The 19,356-nt window shown below is 58.5% G+C and overlaps 1 long non-coding RNA gene across 1 annotated transcript in view; it reads right to left on the bottom strand.

Moving 5' to 3' along the window:
* Positions 1-2,421: 2,421 nt before the first annotated feature.
* The window catches only part of LOC309668194, a 29,124-nt gene continuing 12,189 nt past the window's right edge, over positions 2,422-19,356 (bottom strand). Inside the window, exon 4 of the long non-coding RNA XR_014268114.1 lies at positions 2,422-3,200. This is a non-coding gene — a long non-coding RNA (uncharacterized lncRNA). The remainder of the gene's footprint in view (positions 3,201-19,356) is intronic.

Raw genomic sequence — 19,356 nt, 5'->3', positions numbered from 1 at the left:
TCACATCAAAGCGACAGGTGCATGAAGTTCTGGCATTGAAGGGCTCACCTAAGGGGAGATGGGGGACAGTAGACAAACAAATAGATAATCTGCTGGGAGAGGGAGAGCATGGCGGGGGGCAGACCTGGGTGTATCCCTGGGCGGGGGGGTCGGGAGGCCTTTTGCAGGCGACAGAGCAGGCCTCTGTGGCATCTGGGGCACTGGGAAGAAAGTTCCAGGCAGGGGTGCTGTGAGGTTGGTTGGGGTGTCCACTTGGAGGGAGGTACGGTGGGGCTGCACGCAGGAGAAGCAGAGAGACCCGCCTGGGGGCCTGGGCCTGGGCCCTTGAGAGGGGGTCCCGAGGATGCTGGGCTTCCATCCAACAAATGTCCCTTTCACTTAAGGTGGCCCTAGCTGCTGTCTGAGATGATGAGCCCAACTGGGGCAGTGGGGGGCAGGGGCGGCGGTGCCCCCCAGGAGTTTGCAACCCAGATTGACCGGCGTGAGTCCCACTTCACCTGGCCGTGCCGTGGGCTCGGGAGGGAGCTGGCTGAGCCCTTAGCGTGTGGCTCTGTGGGGAGAAGGAGGGGGCAGGACCCCAGGCCTGGAGGGCGGGACCCTGAACCCAGGCTGCCGGTGGAGCCGGGGCTGCCGTGGGAAGGGGCCTGGCTCTCTGGGACCCGGGCCCCCACTGGAAGTGGGATCATCCCCAGAGAGACCCTTGGCTGGCCATGGCAGGGTGGAAGCTGGCTCCCCGACTCTGAGACCCCTCCCCAGTTTGCACAGCAGTGGAGATGGGGCTCACGGCCGCCTCAGGACACAGCTCCCACCTCCCTCAGCAGAGCAGCAAGCCGTCAGGGCCGTGGGCTCTGGAGCCAGTGATGGCGGTTTAAATCCCTGCTCCCTGAGAATGACCAGCTGGCAGCCTGGGGTGAGCGCCTTCTATCCTGCTGAATCTCGCTTTTCTCCTCTAACGGGGGAGCTGAGGGGTCAGAGGTAGGGCTCACAGGCTAGCCCCCCCAGGTCCTGGCTGTGTGACCTTGGGCCATTTACACCCCCCCCATCTCTCCCCCATCCCCCAGGGCTTTATTTTCTTGAGTGAGTATTAAATGTGTCAATATCCCAATAGCACTGACCCCTGTGTTCACAGCTGCACTATTACAATAGCCAAGACATGGAAGCAACCTAAATGTCCACTGATAGATGAATGGATGGAGAAGATGTGGTACATATATACAATAGAATACTACTCAGCCATAAAAAAGAAAGAAAGAATACCATTTGCAGCAACATGGATGGACCTAGAGATTATCATACTAAGTGAAGTAAGTCAGAAAGAGAAAGGCAAATACCATATGATATAGCTTATATGTGGAATCTAAAATATGACACAAATGAACTTATCTACGAAAGAGAAGCAGACTCAGACATAGAGAACAGACTTGTGGTTCTTGTATATATATATATATTTTTTTCACCAAAAGTGCTTAGAACCCTGTTTGGTGGCAAGAGCTTGACTACTTGTAGCTATGAGCATCAGTGCACAAGCCAGCCACTGCCCTTAACAACCCAAATGTGGAGCGCTTAACACAATGAAGGTTATTTCTCTCTCATATCACAATCCAGCGCGGGAAGGTGAAGGAGAGAGGGTCTGCTCCACGAAGTCATTTGGGGATCCAGGCTCCTTCCAGCTTGTGGCCCTCTTAGGGCTTCAGAGTCTTCCCCTTGGGTCCTCTGCAGATGGGGGATTCCAGGGAGGTTCCTCTGGGCCGGAATCTCCACCCACAGGCTGAGGCCACGTTAAGGGCAGGGAGGCTGGGACACGTGGGCCGGCTCTGTGTCCAGGAGGAAAGAGGCCAGTCTGTCTTAGCCATTATTGCTCTTACATCCTGCAGCAGCTGGATCGCCAAGCAAGGTGAGCGGCTGGAAGGGCCTGCAAGGGCCTGGCAGGCGAGCGTGTTGATATCCTTCTGGTTACATCCGAATCGGCTTTGCCATTCCCGAGTGAGGCTACAAAGGGAAGCTCAGCCCTCACAGGGCTCCCCGGCAGCTCCTCCCATGAAGCGTATGTACAATATATGTCACCAGCCACCTCTTTCAAATTCCTTAATCTTATTATTCCTTGGTGGGAAGGCTTGAACATTCTCTTCGTATTAAAAAAAATAATAATAATAAAGCCTGACAAGTTTCTTAAATAACATTCTTTTTTTTACCCTTGGTCTCCAGGAGGATCATTTCCTGCTGGGGCCAAGGATGGGGTCCCGCCGGGTGTCAAGGGAGTGAAAGCATTTCTCAAACAGGGTCTCCTGGCGGCCTCTTCTGGCCCACTTGCTGCCAGCCCGGGTGACAGACACAGCCCTGATTCTGGGACCGTGACTGTCTGGCAGGAAAGGTAAGACGGGGCCCCTATCGACTGGAAGAAAAAAAAAAAAGCACAACCTAAAAGTTGTTTATGTTTTATTCGGCGGACTTGCTGAGAACTCAAGCCCCAGAGGCTGCCTCTCAGACAGCCCTGAGGAACTGCCCCGGAGAGGCAGGGGAGAAACCAGGAGGTACAGGGGGTTTTGAAACAAAAACCAGGTAGTTGGTACATCAAGAGATTACTGTTAATTAAAGAAAAACCAGACATCTCAAGTTAATGAATTTAGCACTTTTTTATGTCTGGGAAGATTGAAATCATCCCTTTGATAAGCACCACAACTATCTAGGGCCAGCATCCTGCTTTCCTCCATCCTGAATCCTTTCAGGGTGCACAGTGGGGGGTTTTGGCTGCAATGGTTGCTGGCTGGACGGCTGCAACATCCTTGGTTTCCCGATATGGCGGGCGACATTCTTCGTCCACACCCCAATCAGAAGCACCACGAGGGAGCTAGGCTAAGGGCAATGGCCCGTGAGCAGAGCCCGGCTTCAAGCTGGATCCGGGGCCCTGTGCTTTCTGGTGTTGTGTCTTTGTGGATTCCATTTTATAGATGTGAAGACAGGATTCTTGAAGGCCAGTCATCTGGTCCAGTCACCCATAAGCAGTGGAGTGGGGTCTGAGTCCCCAGATACCGCCATCTCTTGGGCCTAGAGCTCAGACTGTCCGATGTGTTAACAACTGCCACTGAAGGTGGCTATCTGTGTGCCTCTCTCCTCCGGGGGCTGCACACGTGGCTACCTGTCTGAGCCAAGGAGCCAGGTGGCGCCACGCAGGTCCCTCCAGAGGCCACGCTGATCCCCTCCTGCATTTTAAAAAAATTTTGAGGTCAAATTCACATAACATAAAATTAATCATTTTCAGGTCAACAATGCAGTGGCATTTTGTGCATTCCCAGCGTGGTATGACCACCACCTCTATCAAGTTCAAAACATTTTCATTACCCCCAAAGGAAACCCCACACCTATTAAGTAATCACTCCCCGTTTTCTCTAACCCCAGGCTCTGGCAGCACCCCTCAATCTGCATTCTGTCTCTATGGATTTGCCGATTCTGGATGTTTCATATACACGGGATCGTGCGATGTGTGGCCTTTGAGTCCGGCTACTCTCACTGAGCAGAATGGTTTCCAGGGTCATCCATGCCGTAAGGGTGTCAAAGTTTCATTCCTTCGCGTGCGCACTCTTGCTTCCTACCCCTGGAGAGCAAGGAGCTGCCCTGGGGAAGCCGGCTCGGCAGGCGGGATGCTGCCCCCTGGGGGGCGTGGGGGGGAGTTTTCTTTAGACCCAGGCCTCCGTCCTGGCTTCTGCCCACCCCCAGGTGAGCCCAGGGAAGAGGAAAGCACAGATGCATCTCTGGTGTAGAGGAGGATGGGGCAGCAAACGGATCACTGCAAGCCTCGAGCTGGGCTCTGACTCCTTCCTTTCCTCCAGCCCCAGGAGGTGGTGCATCTGCCAGCAATTTGGCCTTTTATAAATAACCTCATTGGATTTTGTTTGAAAGCACCATTTGGGGCTGTGGGGGGGGGGGGGGCGGCGGCGGGTTGCTCCAAGCTCTGCTTATCCTTCAAACCAATTTCCTCCTGAAGCAGTCTCAGCCCGGGCAGCGATGCGTGCCTGCTGTAGGGTGACTGCCTTCCCACCAGGCCTGGCACTCGGACTCCAACCAAAGCCGGTCCCTGGTCCTGGGGAGACAGAGCTGAATCCTCACTTCCGCAACGAGGGCCCACGGCATCGTCCTGCCCCGTGGAGCAGGGAAGTTGCCTCCCTGCCCCTGCTCCTTTCCTCCTAGAATCTCGTCCAGGGAGGACCTTCAATCCCACAGTCCTGGCCCCGGGCAGGATGTCAGAGCTGCACCCTCCCCGCCGCACCCAACCCCTCTGCATCTTCCTGTGTTTTGAGAATTGTGATGTGTCTGGAGTGAGATAAGCAGCACCTCGGTGCCTGAAGACAGGCCGGGCTTGTGGGAATTCTTATGCAGGAGTACCTTCCTGTCGCTGCCCTTTCCGGGGCCCCTGATGGACCACAGGTTCTGGCCAGTCGGGAGGCGTGACCCCCCGCACTGATGACAGGAGGAAACCATTTATCATCACAGAAGGATCTGGCTGCTGGTGTGTTTATCCAGAGGAAGGAAATAAGCTCTTTTCATCTCCTCTGAGCGGTGTCTGGCCCACTCGGCCGTCCGATCTGTCAGCGGGGGGAATTTTAAATAACGCGTCCTGTGTTTGTCGGTACCTGTTTTGTGTCTGCCTTGGAGCTCTCAGCTCATCACTTCCTGGGTGTTGCACTTTATTGCCGCTTCCTCCTTTAAATAAACTCCATCATAAATTTAATGCTTGTCAGAGCCGAGTTTAGAAATCTGGCCCAGCAACATGCGCCGGCGAGGCAGGGCTCTCTCCTCAGGCCAGCGTCCAGTGCGGCCGACACGGGACACCTGGGGGAGCGTGGGATGCCGGCTGCGATGCCTGCTGTGGTCGGAGAGGCTTGCAGGCTTGGGGATGATGTAGCTTGTTTTTCCACATTTCGAAGCCAGGGAACTAGTGAAAAATCTCACCTGGCAACTGGCATGGAAATTGCTGGAGGGCAGTCGCACAAACCCAACAGCCTGTGTCAGTCTGCATACTCATGGCCAACAAGATTGTTGCACTAAGAGTGCCTCCCATGGTGTTCATACCCCAGGCAAAGTGACACAGGAGTGAGGCCATAAGACTAGCAGCTTCCCATCCAAACATCCATCCATCCATCCATCCATCTAGCAAACATCCATCCATCCATCCATCTAACATCCATCCACCAAACATCCATCCATCCATCCATTCATCCATCTACCCATCCATCAAACATCCATCCATCCATCTAGCAAACATCCATCCATCCATCCATCCATCAAACATCCATCCATTAAACATCCATCAATCCATCTACCAAACATCTATCCATCCATCCATCTACCAAACCTCCATCCATCCATCCATCAAACATCCATCCATCCATCTAGCAAACATCCATCCATCCATCCATCAAACATCCATCCAACCATCCATCCATCCATCCATCCACCAAACACCCATTCATTAAACATCCATCCATCCATCTACCAAACATCTATCCATTCATCCATCCACCCATCTATCTACCAAACATCCAGCTACCTATCCGTCCATCCACTGAGGCACTGTCATCTCACATGTCCCTATGGACTGGACACCTTGCAGCCCCAGGAGAACAATGGCTCAGGGAACCCCTTGGCTGTGGGTAGAGGGGACTTTGGTCTTGGGGGTGATGGGGGGTCTTGGGGAGTTGGGGGGCAGCTTCCAGGAGGAAAGAGATGCCCCATGCTACTGCAGCTCTTAGAAGAGGGTGGGGTTCAAATAATAAATCCCTTTCTGCCCCCACCCACCACCTGCTATCTCACAGGTCCGGGGTGACCGGAGTTAATGGCGGGTTCTCCATAGCTGCTGCATTAGTGTCCTGGGACTCTCGAAACAAAGTGTCACAAATGGAGTGGCTTAAACAACAGAAATTTCTTCTTTCATGGTTCTGGAGGCTGGCAGTCCAAGGTCAAGGTGTGGGCAGGGCTGGCGCTCTCCCCTCAGCTGCTCGGGATGGTCCAGCCAGGCCTCTCTCCTGCGTCCTGCTGGTTCCTTTCCTTGCGGCTGTGTCACGTCAGTCTTCACCTGGGTTCTCCCTGTGTGAGCGTCTGTCTCCGTTTCCCCTCGTTATAAGGACACCACTCATATTGGCTTAGGGGCCACCATGCCCCAGTACGACCTCATCTTAGCTAATTACATCTGCAACGACCCTATTTCCAAATAAGGTCATATTCTGAGGTAACGGGGGTTAGGACTTCAACAGACGAATCTGGGTTGTGGGGAACACAATTCAACCATAACATCTGCAGAGGCTAAAATCCCTCTTAGCGTGGAAAGGGGCCGCTGAGAACCCCGATCCTCTGTTGCCCTCCGACGCCCCCTCACATGGGCCCCTAGAGGAGCAGGTTCCGGCCACCAGGATCCACACAACCCCGCTCGGGGTCGGGGTCAGGGTCAGGGTCAGGGTCAAGGTCAGGGTCAGGGTCAGGGTCAAGGTCAGGGTCAGGGTCAAGGTCAGGGTCAGGGCGTTCAGATCCCTGTGGGACCTCAGTCCAGGTGCCCTCCTAAGTCCAGAGGCCTCTTGCAGGGAAGGTGCCAGGACATGACCAGGGCACCCAGCTCCACCTTCCACCTCCCCCAGGCCATTCCCAGCAGCCTCGGGTCCCCTGGGCCTTCTGGAGTGGCAAGTTCCCAGAACCAACCCGAGAATGTTGTTCCTAGAGCGGGTTTTTTGGGACACGTTCTGTCTGTTCTCAGGTCCCAGGCGTCCACCTGCTTCTACCTGGAGGCCATGAGGCTCTGGGCGCCCTGAGAGGCCAGGAGCTGTGCCCAGAGCCAGCAGCTGGCTTGAGACCACCTCGGCCTCTTAGAGAAGCAGGATGGGGGATGGTGACAGCTGATGAGGCCACGCGGAGGAGACACCGGGGCAGGGGACAGTTAGAGATGTTGCTGGAGTATTACCGTCAGTCTCCCAGGTGGGCACCGTGCCCAAACCGAGCCTGCGGGAATAAGGAGCCGGCTTTCCACACACCCATTATCTGGAAAGGATTGCTCAACCCCCTAGTCTGGCTCTCAGGCGGGCACAGTGATGCAGATACCTGCTTCTGGTCCTGTCCCCTGTTCCTTAATCCCTGGGCACACCGGGGACTTTCCAGCCTCTGGGCCTGCACTCCCCGGGCGTGTGCCGTGCCACCCCTTCCGGCAGCTGAATCCACCCATCCACCCATCAGGAAGACACACCCACCCCCTTGTTCAGTCACATCTCTCAGCCGGACTGTGGAGCCACTGCGGGCCGGGGGCCTGGCTCTCCCACCCCCGCCTCCCCCAGGGTCCCTGGCTGGGGCCACACAGCCGAGAGAGCTGGTCAAGGGCTCAGCGCTCCTGTGGTCTTGGAGGCCTGCCGTGGGTGGGCAGCAAGACCGAGGCCACAGACGGGGCCCCGCAGGCCGAGAGTCCCCAGCCTGCAGCCCCCTCTCAGGGTGCCCACTGCCCACCTGGCCGCTCCCCCTCCCAGTCTGAGCCTGGCCTCCTTCCCCTTCCTTTCGGGGTCACCGGCTTTATTTCTTGAAGGGAAATGCATTTATCTTCTGACAAAGGGTGGTGGTGAGCCTGGGGTCCTGAGAAGCCAGGAAGCTGTGAGTGACCCAGGAACCCAGTGCCCCTTCCCCACCTGTCAGAAGTGGGGAGGGGGTCAACGTCTCAGTAGCGGATCCCACAGGACAAGCATCTCATGACTGGAGGTGAGCTGTGAGCTAGAACCTCAGAGGCTGCCCCGGACTCCTCGGGCCCCTGGGGAGGCAGCTCTGCCCCGTCTCCTGGGGAGGAGGATGGAGCTCAGATATGCCTGGGGCTGCAGGACCTACCCTTGGTCCGGGACCCAGCACGGGGCCTGGACCGAGCCTTTCCTTACCTCTCCCCAGCCATGCGCTGCAGGTGCAACGTAGAGACGGTCCATCCCAGAGAGCGTGGGGACGCTCCCCACCACCTCCCACATATGGCACAGGGCTTGGGAGGCTCACGGGCTGCAAGCTCTTTGCAGACACACTTTGTGGGGCAGGATGCGTGCATCAAGTTTCCGGGAGGTGGGGAGGGCACCACCCCTCCCCGCACCCCTGTTGTACCCCTGCTGCACCCCTGCTGCGGGGCAGCTGAGGAAACAGACGAAAAGAAAGAAAAGGGCCCGAGCTGGTCCTCCTGGGGGGCCCGGCACACGCCGGCTTGCTGGGAGCTCTGGAGAGGCTCCAAGGCTGGAGGGGGGAGGGGGACCCCGAGGGAGGAGTCACCCCAAGAGGAGCTCAGGACACAGGGAGCCTCCGGGGGTCGCTGGGGAGGAAGAACCCCGGGGGTGACAACACAGAGAGGGCCCTAGAACGCTGGGGTGCCGTGTGTGCGCGTGTGAGTGGGTGTGTGCACATGTGTGAGTGTGCCGTGTGTCTGGGTATGTGTGCACATGCGTGAGTGCCGGTATGTGCACGTGTGTGCGCACGTGTGTGTGTGTGCACGTGTGTGGGAGCACCAGGGAGCCGGGCCAGCTGGAGTGAAAGGGCTGTGAGCGGAACACAGCTCAGGAGGACCATCACCCTTGGGGGCTCCACCATCCGGGCGCCAGGGCCCCCCAGTCCTCTCTGGGTGAGGCCTGGTGTGAACCAGGGGGACAGCAGCCTGGGGGAGGGGGGAGACCAGGATGGGGTCAAGGAAGGGGGGCTCAGGAAGGGGGTCGGGGAGCATAAAAGCCGAGGAGCGTCCGTGAGATTTCACAGCAGGGACCCAGGCCGGGAGGACGGCCCACCGGGGCCTTTCGAGGTTCTAGTCAACCTTGGGAGCCACTCCTTAGGTGGGAACAGGGACGTAGTGTCTGGGAAGGGCCAGGCAGGCTTTCAGGGTCCACACCCCGCGAACCCAGAGGCCTCTGCCCTTGGCGGGTGGGGTGGGTGCCGCTGGGCCCCCACGAGGAAGGCTCAGCAGTGAGGGCCAATGCTGCCCCCTGGTGGTGGAGAGAACCTCTGTCAATCGGCCTGTAATACTAACTTTTCCATTGCACAACTTTGCCTCAAGGCCCTCGGAGGCTGAGAAAGAAAGTGTGTTCACACGAGACCTCCCGAGTGAGGCTGCGTGAGCCAATGGCCTTGTGTTCGGGGGTTGGGGGACATTATTACATGTCATCCTCCAACGCCCTCTAAGGCAGGGCCGCTGGCCTGTTCACAGACGCCTGGCCTGGGCACTCTGCCTGCAGCTAACAGAATCCAGACTTGACCCCAGTCTCCCACGTGACCCCCCAGCCCCACCCTTCCCATTTACAAACGGGGAAACTGAGGCTCATGGGGTGGAGCGACCGTCCCAGACACCTGCATCGGAGGGTCACCCTTCCCTGAAGATTTCACCCCAATGGTCCAGGGCCCTGAGCAGATGCCTCGTGGGGAACGTCTTGTGGGGTGAGGGGCATGCTGCAGCGGGCCCCCAGGAAAGCCTGGAGAAAGTCCTGGCTAGCTGAGTGTTTGTGTTCTGGTGGCCGGTGCCCTGGGATCTGGAATAATACTACCTGCCTCAAAAAACTGGTGCCAGAATAGAAATCCTCAGGAGGGCAATACCCCCGGCATGCAATTGGTACCTGTTATTATAATAAGTCCCTTGGGCACCAACAGTGTACAGGGTCTGTGGTAGGCTGAAAAAAGGACCCCCCCAAAGATATCCACATCCTAATGCCCAGAACCCAGGTCACATATGCGACCTTATGTGGCAAAAGGGACTTTCTGGATGTGATGAACTTGAGCGGAGAGGGGAGCTTTCCTTGGATCGCCCAGGTGGGCCCCACAAGGGACCTTACAAGACGGAGGCGGGAGGGTCAGAGTCAGAGAAAAGATGTGATGCTGAAGCAGAGGCTGGAGAGAGGGAGAGCGACTTGAAGACGCTGCACTGCTGCCTTTGAAGAGGGAGGAGGGGGCCACACACCAAGGGACGTGGGCGACTCCAGAAACTGGAAAAGGCGAGGAATGGGTTCTCCCTGGAGCTTCCCGAGGGAACCAGCCTTGCTGATGCCTTGATTTTAGCCCAGTGAGACATCTGATCTCTAGAAGCGCAAGAGAATAAATCTGTGTCGTTTCAAGTCGGTAAATCTGGGGTCATTTGTGACAGCAGCGTAGGACACGAATGCAGGTCCCGTTCTAGGAAGTGGGTTACTGCCCTCTAAATGAAGGGGGTCACGAGCCCACCTCTGCCCAGACCCCAAAGCCAGCCTGAGGCAGCCTTGTGGGGACACTGAAGCAGCCTCAGTTTTCCCTGGCTGTCCAAGGAGGGGGCAAAGGCTGGGGGCCAGGGGCTTAGGATTCTGAGCCCCCAAAGAGCTCTTGATAGCGAGATGGCCTCGCCATGGCCTGTCCCTGCTCCTCCCAGCCAGAGCCTGCCAAGAGAGACCCAGTGGGAAATAATACAACGTTCTTTTGGACATGTGTCCTCCTATTTTTAAACTGTTGCTTTTTTCCCCTGTAACTTTTCGAATGTTGAAAATGGCCTGGGAGCCATGGTCCCCAGTCTGTCTGAAATTATCTCGGGTGGCACAGGGCCCTGGCCTTTCACGGCCAGCAAGCGCATCTGCCTGGCACGGAAGCGTCCTAGCCCCACTTTGTGGAGGGAATCTCTGAAGCTTGGGAACAGAAGTGACTGGGCCAGTGTCACCAGTCTCATGAAGGGGCAGGGGCTGCATCCAGAATCAGGTCCCCTGAAGCTTCCCGCTTTTTCCCACGACACCATGCTGCCCCCCAGCGGCGGGTCTAGTTTTTCGGAGAGTGCTAAGCTAGCCACAGCCCCCAGGGTCAGATCCAGACCTGGAGACACGGATCAATCAGGGAATATGGTTTGTGTTGCTCGGAGCACAATGTGGGCCAGCTGGGAGCTGGCACCCCCCAGGTCAGGGAAGCGGGGCTGGAGCAGGAGTAAGTCCAGGAGTCTAGGAACTGGGTTGCAATTGATTTCCATTTGCGGCCTTAAAAGTAAAACAACGAGTGTTTTGTGTCTTTGTTCAATGCAATACTCAAGTAGGTATTGAGTCCTATTATATGCTGGGGTCTGGACACAGAGCAGAGAATGGTCTTGCCGTTGAGGAAAGGCACTCCAGAGGCAGCGTTATGGAGGTTGAGAGGCAGGAGGGTGACTTTCTGGGGGAAAGGCATTCCGGGCAGACAGAACAGCAAGTGCAAAGGTCCTGAGGCCAGAACTAGCCTGCCATGCTTGAGGAACAGCAAGAAAGCCAGAGTGGCTGGTGCAGGGTGGGGGGCACATCAAGGGGGTATGAGGTAATGGAGAGGTGGGCAGGGACTAGTCGGGGGGCTTGGAGGCCATAGTGAGGAGTTGGGAGCAAGTAGTGGGGGGGGGGTGGTTTTAAAGGGAATGTCCTTGCAGTCTGGAAGGTCGATGGAGTCCCAGGCTATTTAGATTTGGGTAGGGCAGCTCTGGTGAACGCAGTCCTTTCCTCTGGCCTTGCAAAAGTAGGTTTACTGCTGCAAAACCCACCTGCAATATTGAAATTCCCACAGAAGGATGCAATTTGCTTTTCAAATCGGACCTTCTCCCGTTGCTTGCCTCCTTTTCCCCATTGAAACCATGTTTCTGCATGATGCGTCGTTGGATAACACGGGACTCCGTGAAAATGCAGTTTTGCTCTCACAGAACTGGTGCTGGTAATTCTTGACAGTTCCTGATGTCGCCCCTCCCCCGCCCCAGCCATGGAGCGTGGCCGGAGCCCCTCCACCTGAAGGATGTCTCCTAGGCGCCCCCCCCCCACCCCGGGCGTGGAGCAAAGCCCTGTTACTCACAAGACAGCCCCGCCCCACACAGCTCCCTTTTCATCCCCCAAACCATCCTGACCCAGGGCTGTGAGCCTGCGTTGGGCCGGAAGTTTCAGGGAGAACAGAGCAGGAGAAACTTCACCTTCAGTGTCACAGTCCCCAGAAACAGCCTCAGCTCCTGCTTTTGTGCACGCGGCACGTCCCAGACCCCAAACTCAGCACCTTGTCGGTATTAACTACAGAATCCCCACACCAGCTCTTCTTACAGATGAGGAAACTGAGGCACAGAGCGATTGAAGGCTGGGCAGGGGCCCTGCAGCCGGCGGTGCCCGCAGTCTGCAGGGAGAGCAGTGCGTGCCATCCCCTCTGCCTCTTGGATGCGGGCACAGCACGCTGCTGCCCTGGCCACACCTCCCCGGGGCCCCAGCCCCTCGCCCTCTCCCTCCCTCCCTGCAGCCCTGGTCTCCAGGTGCTTACACTCCCAGCTCTGTTGCAGGCCCAACGGCTTAGTCCTTCTTCACTGTGTCCTCTTGTTCAGACGTGCCGGGACCTCGGCTCCTCCAGGTCCAAGGAGGAGGCATCAAATGCTTGATGACATGGAATTGTTTTCCTTTGCGTTATTTGTTTACTGTCATCTTCCTCTGAGCTGATGAGGTCCTGAGGGTAGGGACCACGCCTGTCTTGCTGACCACCATCTCCCCGGCACCTAGCACAGGCCTGGACATAGTAGGTGCCCAGTGAGTGTTTGCTGCAGGAAAGGACATGTGAACGGACATGCAGGAGTGTGCACGCATGCCCTGTCATGGAACGTGACGTTTGCACTGTCTCGTCCTTTTCAAAGAAGGTTCATGTCAGGGAAGGCTGAGGGCAGAAAGGATTAGTGAAACAACGTCTAGGGAATGGTCTAGGCTCTGTGCATGAGACCAGTCTCCTATTCTGACTCCACCTTCCTTCAACTTCTTTCCCTTTTACCCTGGCTGCTAGGAAGCTCAGAGCCAGTTTGTATAACCCAGGGCTGAAATAGCTCCCTGGGGCCCTGGAAAGCCTACCCCTCCTCTTCCCTCCCCTCTCCTCTCCTCTCCGCTCAACTCCTGCTTGTTCTGACTTCCTTTCTATCTCCCTTTTATTGCCTGACACCTCCAGTGCTGTGGAGAGTGGGCAGGTGAGCAAGAGGGAAAGACCTCGTAGGGAAGCGGTGCTGGGGGGAGGGGACAGAGGCGGGGCCCAGAGGCGGGAGGCCCCACCCCTCTGGGCCAATCCTTGGTACCCTGGATCGCCCGCCTGGGCCTCCTGTACCTCCAGGAGCCAGCTCCAGAATCCAGCGAGGACATGCAGATAAGATCTCGCCAGATAAGGGATCCCTTGACCCTGGGCATGGAAGGAAACAGCAGGGCCTTAACCACGTTCTCCTGGCATCAGACTTACACGGGAATAAAAATACCAGGTGTGCTGGGTGTGGAGCCTCCAGAGAGACTTCCCAGCCTGGCACCGCCTGGCTGCCGACACCACTCAAAGGTGAGGAGCAACAGGAAATTCCAAACCTGACCCCACCCCACGCGCAGGAGAGGCGGCCTCGGAGGCCCGCTGGCCGCCTGCACGTGCCCCCCCATCTCCCCCCCACCCCAGCCCCCGCCTTAAACAGCTGCCTGGTCACCCTGCGCCTCAGTTTCCGCATCTGAAAAATGGAGCCACAACAAGAGCCCCCGCCCCAGGTGGGTGCGAGGCTCGGACGACAGAACCTTGTAATGGACTCGGGCAGCCGCGGGAGGGGATGTGCTGACTCAGGGTGACTCCTGGGCTCCGCTGATGCGCCGGCCACTCTCAGCGTGAGACCGCTCTGCTCCCCATGAGGGGACCCGTCGGGCCCAGCTGTGCCTCAGGCTCCACCCCCGGATGCACTTCTGGCGCCGAGCTGGAGGCTGGGGCTGGTGGCCACAGTGCTGTGGACTCAGGCTGCTGTCGGCTGCCTCCCTCTCGGAGGGTGGGTGTCTCCTCGTCCCTTCTGTCCTCACAACAGGTGCTCGGAAGGGCTTTCCCCATCGACTGGACTCTCCCAGTGCCCAGGCCCAGGTGGGAGAAGGGCAGACTGGGAGACCTCGGCCTGGGTCTGAACCACACCTGCGCCACCTGTTCACACGGAGTCTAGCCCACATTCCCACATCTGAGCGGGGCCCCGGGAGCAGCCCCGCAGAGTCGAATTCAGGGCTGTAGGGAGAGGGGCTTCAGGAAGGTGGCTGCTCCTGCCCACCCCCAGCCGGGCCCAGCGCTGGGTACCTGGGGCAGGTGAGCAGACCCTGTTTGCCTGTGAATGCAGGATGCTGTCGGTGCCCCCGTGACCCTGCCCCAGAGAGGCGGTTCCTGGAATCCTTCGAGGCCCCCTGGCAGGTGCCCACCTGGGAGTCTCTTGGGCAGGAGTTGACACCCTCCACCCCCAGGAGACAGAGATACTAGCAGGGGCCCTGCTTGGACAGGAGCCCCCGGGGGATGTTCTGTCGGAATGAGGGACTCCTGGCCTGAGCCAAACTGGAGATGCCCACAACGCGGTTGCAGGGACTGCCCACCAGGGGGCAGCACCTGCCTGGGGACTGGAGTCCCGAGAGGGCAGCGCTCCTCCCGCCCCCTCACTCATAGATGCTGCTGGAATCTCATGTGCGGCTGACCCCCAGGAAGCTGGCCTCAGCCGCCAGCACGGCAGGGAGGGGGGATTGTCGCCTCCCCCTCATCCCCCAGCGCGGAGCCAAAGGGATCTGGGGCTCAGAGGGTGGTGCCCCCCTCCTGGCTCCCAGGATTGGGGGCAGCTCTGAGGGCGAGGGGCTTCCTTCCTGCTAAGCCTCCCACAGCCCTGGACTGCCACCCAGCCCCTGACCCCTCCGGGTTCGGGAGAAGAGCGGGAGGCCTGCCCCATACTAGGCTGGGCCACAGGTGGACCTCGGAATGCCAGGAGCTGCTCTAGAGCAGAGATCAAGGCAGGTGGACGGCAGAAATGGCCTCTGGGGACCTGCTGGCAGCCTTGCCCTGGGGGGCAGGGTTGGCATGATGGGGGGCACTGGGAAGGGCCCTGGAATGGGGCTCAGAGACCTGGATTCGAGCCCAGCCTCCTCCGGGTTCCGCCCAGGTCTGGAACCCCTCTGACCCTCAGGCTCCTCGTGTATACGATGGGGCCAGGACAGCCTGCTCCGTGTGCCCCCTGGCAGGACACAAGAGGTGGGGCGGGGTCCCAGAGGCGCTGGGGGCACCCTGGGTCAGTTAGAAGTGTCCCTTCCTAGCTGGACCTGGTTCTCACTCCAAAGGGTTGTTTGGAGAGTTGCAACTTGGGGCCTGAGTGATGGCAGAAGCAGGGCCCAGCCGGGAGCAAGGTGGTCGACATTGTGCTGGGTCCACCAGCTCCCGACAGCTCCTCGGGCCCACCAGTGGGAGGCGCCACCCAGCAGAGCCCCTTCTCAGCTCCCTGGCAGCTGTCGTCACTAACAGAGGCCAGATTCTCCTAAGAGCGGCGGTCACCTCCTCCCTGGGGCCAAATTCAAAGAGCTGGTCAACCCAGGAGCTGCTGCAGACGTGTGCTGCGTGTGGGAGTGAGCTCCCCGTCCGAGAGGGCAGCTGGCCCCTGCTCACGGACGTTCCTCACCCCCGTCTCACTCACTCCTCACCCAGCCCTGCCAGGGCTCGGGGAGAGGCATGGGGGTTTCTCACCCCAGATGTCTGTAATGCCACCGCCGCCCGTCCTGGGATGCGTGAGCTGCCCTCCAGCAAGTCCTCCCTCTCCAGGGCGGTACTACCGTGCCCCAGAGTCCACACAGGCTCCCATGCCCCTCGGAGCCCCACCGTGAGTCCCTCAAACACACCGCATGTAGATGTGACACCCGGCTCTCCTCCTGCCCCTGGACGAGCTCGTACCTCCGTCCTGGGTCCAGCACGGAGACGGTGACCCCACCCCTTTCCCCTGCCCCAGCCTCACAGCACCTGGCAAATAGGAGGTGCTCCTTGAAGGGAGCCAGGCTGGATTTTAGGGTCTTGGGGGCGGTGACCCTGGAAAAAGGAATAGCAGTTGTTTTGGGTTCTGGGTTAGGCCAGAGGAGTGAGGGAAAGGACACCAGGCCAGTCCGTACTGGCCAGAAGGCTGCCCGGGAGCTTGCTGCGTCCACTGGATCTCTGTGGCGAGACTCTCCTTCATTAGACGTGTATCGAGTGCCAACTGTATGCCCAGCATCCCTGAGAGCAGCCAAGGTGCAGGCTCTGTGATCAGCCCCACACGAGGTCCCAGTGGGGCTGCTGGCACGGGGCTGGGAGGACAGGGTCAAAGCGCCTGGGAAGAGCGGTCAGAGGTGGAGACCTAGCAGAAGGGAGGGCAGACACACAGGCCTCCCCTGGCTCTGGGCCCACTTACCTAACTTCCCGCCGGCAGCTCCACAGGGGTGTCTGCCCCAAAGCCAGCTGGGCATGATCAAACTGGATCCCAGCATCCTACCTCCAAACCTGCTTCTTCCGAGTCCCCTCCCAGCAGAAGACGCCCCACCCACCTCTTCTCTCCAGCCAGGAAGCTGTGCCCCCTACGCCGCCCACCTCACCCACGTTCACGGATCCCATGTCCCCGGCGCTCCACCTCCCCTCACGGTGCTCACCGCCAGCCCCAGGCCAGGCACCAGCATCTCCCGGTTTGCACAGTGGCCTTCCCACCCCCTCGTGGGCTCTAAGGCGTCCTCCTGGCACAGGGCGGCAGGAGGGAGTGCCATGGGGTGGGGTGGGGGGAAGGGAGAGAAAGAGGAGGGCAGGGACCCCAGCAGAGGGGGCTGTCTGCAGTGGGCACTGCACCCCCAGGCCGGTGGCCCCTGGGACCGAGGAGAATCACTCTCTTTGGTGTGCCCTCCAGCCGGGGGTGGGATGCGGACATGCTGGGCTGCATGACCTTCTGTGCTCGCGGGTGGGAGGCTGGACCGCTTGGACAGGGAGGGACAGAGGGTCGCCCCAGCAGCGGCCCGGGGCCAGCCGGTCAGGGTACTGACTCTCCCTAAACGCTGCCTGGGTCCACCCAGGCTCGCAGATGGCCCTGGCGTGACCCAGGAGAAGCCCAGATGTGGGACCCCGACCCCGGCTCACAGCTGGCCCCAGATGCTCCTCCAAGGGTTTGCTCCATCCCGGCCACGGCAGGCAGGCCAGGCCCGTCTGGGCTGGAGGGGGAGCAAAGCTGGGCATCTGACTCCCTCCCCGAAACTCCGGAGCTAGTTGTATTTTTTTCATGAAGAAGAGGTGGCAGCTCAGAGAGCTTAAGGGACTGTGTGGGTCGCACAGCACGTTGGGGGCAGACCCGGGAGCTGCCCAAGCTGGGATTCTGAAGTCCAGGCCACCTGCTGCCCATCCGGTCTGCTGAGCGATGGAGCCCAGTGGCCCTTCCGGTTACCCTGCAAGGTCGATTCTGTAGGCCTCTGTCCCCCTCACCTGCACGCACCTGGCCCCGCACCCAAAGTGAAGATTATGGTGCACGACCCTTGTGTGAGTGTCCTGGGGCTGCCGTAACAAGTGACCACATGCCAGGAGATTAAAAGCCTCAGAAATGTATCCTCTCCCGGTTCTGGAGGCCAGAAGTCTGAAACGGAGGTGTGGGCAGGGCCCCGCTCCCTCTGAAGGCCCTCGGAGAAGCTCCTGCCTCTTCTGGATTCTGGGGGCTCCAGGCGTTCCTGGCCTTGGGGCCGCATCACCCCAGCCTCTGCTTCCATCTTCACGGGGCCTCCTCATCTGTGTCTGCGTATATTTTCTCCTTTCCTGTCTCCCATAAGGACACTTGTTGCTGGATTTCAGGCCCTCCCTAAGCCAGCAAGATCTCACCTGGAGATCCTTCCCTTCGTTATATCTGCGAAGACCCTTTTGCCAAATAAAGTCACATTCATTCTGGGGATTAAGGCACGGGCATATCTTGGTGGTGAGGGTAGGAGCGGTGTCGAGGATGTAAATCAACCCACGACACCCCCTGATATGAAGTCCAAGATAAAGCTAAAGTTACACGATGAAATCTGTTCCAGGAACGTTTGTGCTTGCGCGTGTGTTGTGTTTTTTAAAAACACTTTTCCAAAACCTTCTCTTCTCATTTTTCTTTCTCACTTGGTCCCCTCCCTTGTGGACAAAGCCTGTTGAACACGCGTGCTGCACGTGGGCCGGTCACAGAGGGGGGGTGAGGACGAAATGAGGAAGGGCCGTCGGGACACAGCACACGGTACCCGCCACGTGGTACCCGGTGTGTGCGTGGTAAGGGATCAATGATGTTTTACAAGAAACTGATGACCCCAGGAGGTCATTGTCAGGTTTGGGAGCAATGAGGGGCTGAGGGCGTCTGGGAGAAGGAGGGCAGAGGGGGCAGGGACTGGACCTGACCTCAGGTCCTTTGGTACATCCGGCTGGAGGCTGGCCCCTGCCCACCAACCTCCGCACCCCTGACCCCGCTCCCTGCATGCCTGACCCGCGCCGCCTGCAGCTGTGCTGTCCCACCGACATTGCTAGTTAACACCAGCCTCCTTCCTCTCCCGCAGTGTCGCAGTTTGGGTGACAACCTCCAAGAGGGGCTGCAAACCCCTGCCGCAGGTCAAATCCTCCTCCACCTTTTTCGTAGAGCCCATGAGCTAAGAATGACTTTACATTTTTTAAGGGGTGAAAAAAAAAATCAAAAGAGGAAAACAATTTCACGGCCCATGAAAACGACACAGCCTTCCAAGTCAGTGTCCGTCGGTGAGTGTTCTTGGTGCCCGGCTGCCCATTCATTGACTCTTGTCAAGGCTGCCTTCCAGCTACAAGGTGGGGGATTGAGAGATGTGAGAGGATTGTGTGGCCGAAAATCTTCCCCCTCTGGGCCTTTACAGAAGGTCTGCTGGGCCCTGACCTACACGCTCGCCCTAGCGAGCGCCGGGGCAGGACCTGGCCTTCCACGTGGGTAAATGGGGAGTTCCGTCTGGACTGAGGCAGGATCCCCAGAATCTTAATACAAGACGTGGACAGACATACCGTCACTAGGGAACGTTTGCCGAGCCCGGGAAGAGCTACGCTAACATTGCACACAGCCGGTGGCCTTGCGGTTCAGGGCCCAGGCTCTGGAATGTACTGCAGCTCTGTGGCCTCTCGGTGCCTCAGTTTCTCCATCCTGAAAGTGGGGATGATTGCATTTCCCTGGGAAAAAGGATCCTGAGAGTCAAGGGCACGTGATGTGCTTGGGACAGTGCTGGTCCCCAGTGTGGGCTCGGGGCTGTGCGTCTCTCCCCGTCTCACCCTGCCAGGCACATCCACCTGCAAACCCCACTCCACCTTCCACGAAGACCCAGCCTGCACCCTCTCCAACCAACCTCTGTGGTCCTGCTCCATTTCACTAGCACTGTTCCCAGGGCCACCCACTCTTACCCAGATGATGCAAGAGCCTCCTACTTGGTCTCCCTGCTTCTGTCCTGCCTCTTCTGTCCTGCCTCTTCTGTCTACTGCTCGCTCAGCAGCCAGTGAGTCTTTCAGAAAGCAAGTAGACCATTATCTCTTCTGGGCTCAAAATCCACCAGGCCCCATCTCACTCAGGGTCAAAGCCAAGTCCATATGCTGGCCCTTTACCTCTCTGATCTCCTC

Source organism: Balaenoptera physalus (assembly GCF_965194825.1).
Source record: "Balaenoptera physalus genome assembly, chromosome: 10".
NCBI lineage: Eukaryota > Metazoa > Chordata > Mammalia > Artiodactyla > Balaenopteridae > Balaenoptera > Balaenoptera physalus.
This window is presented reverse-complemented; position numbering and strand designations above follow the sequence as displayed.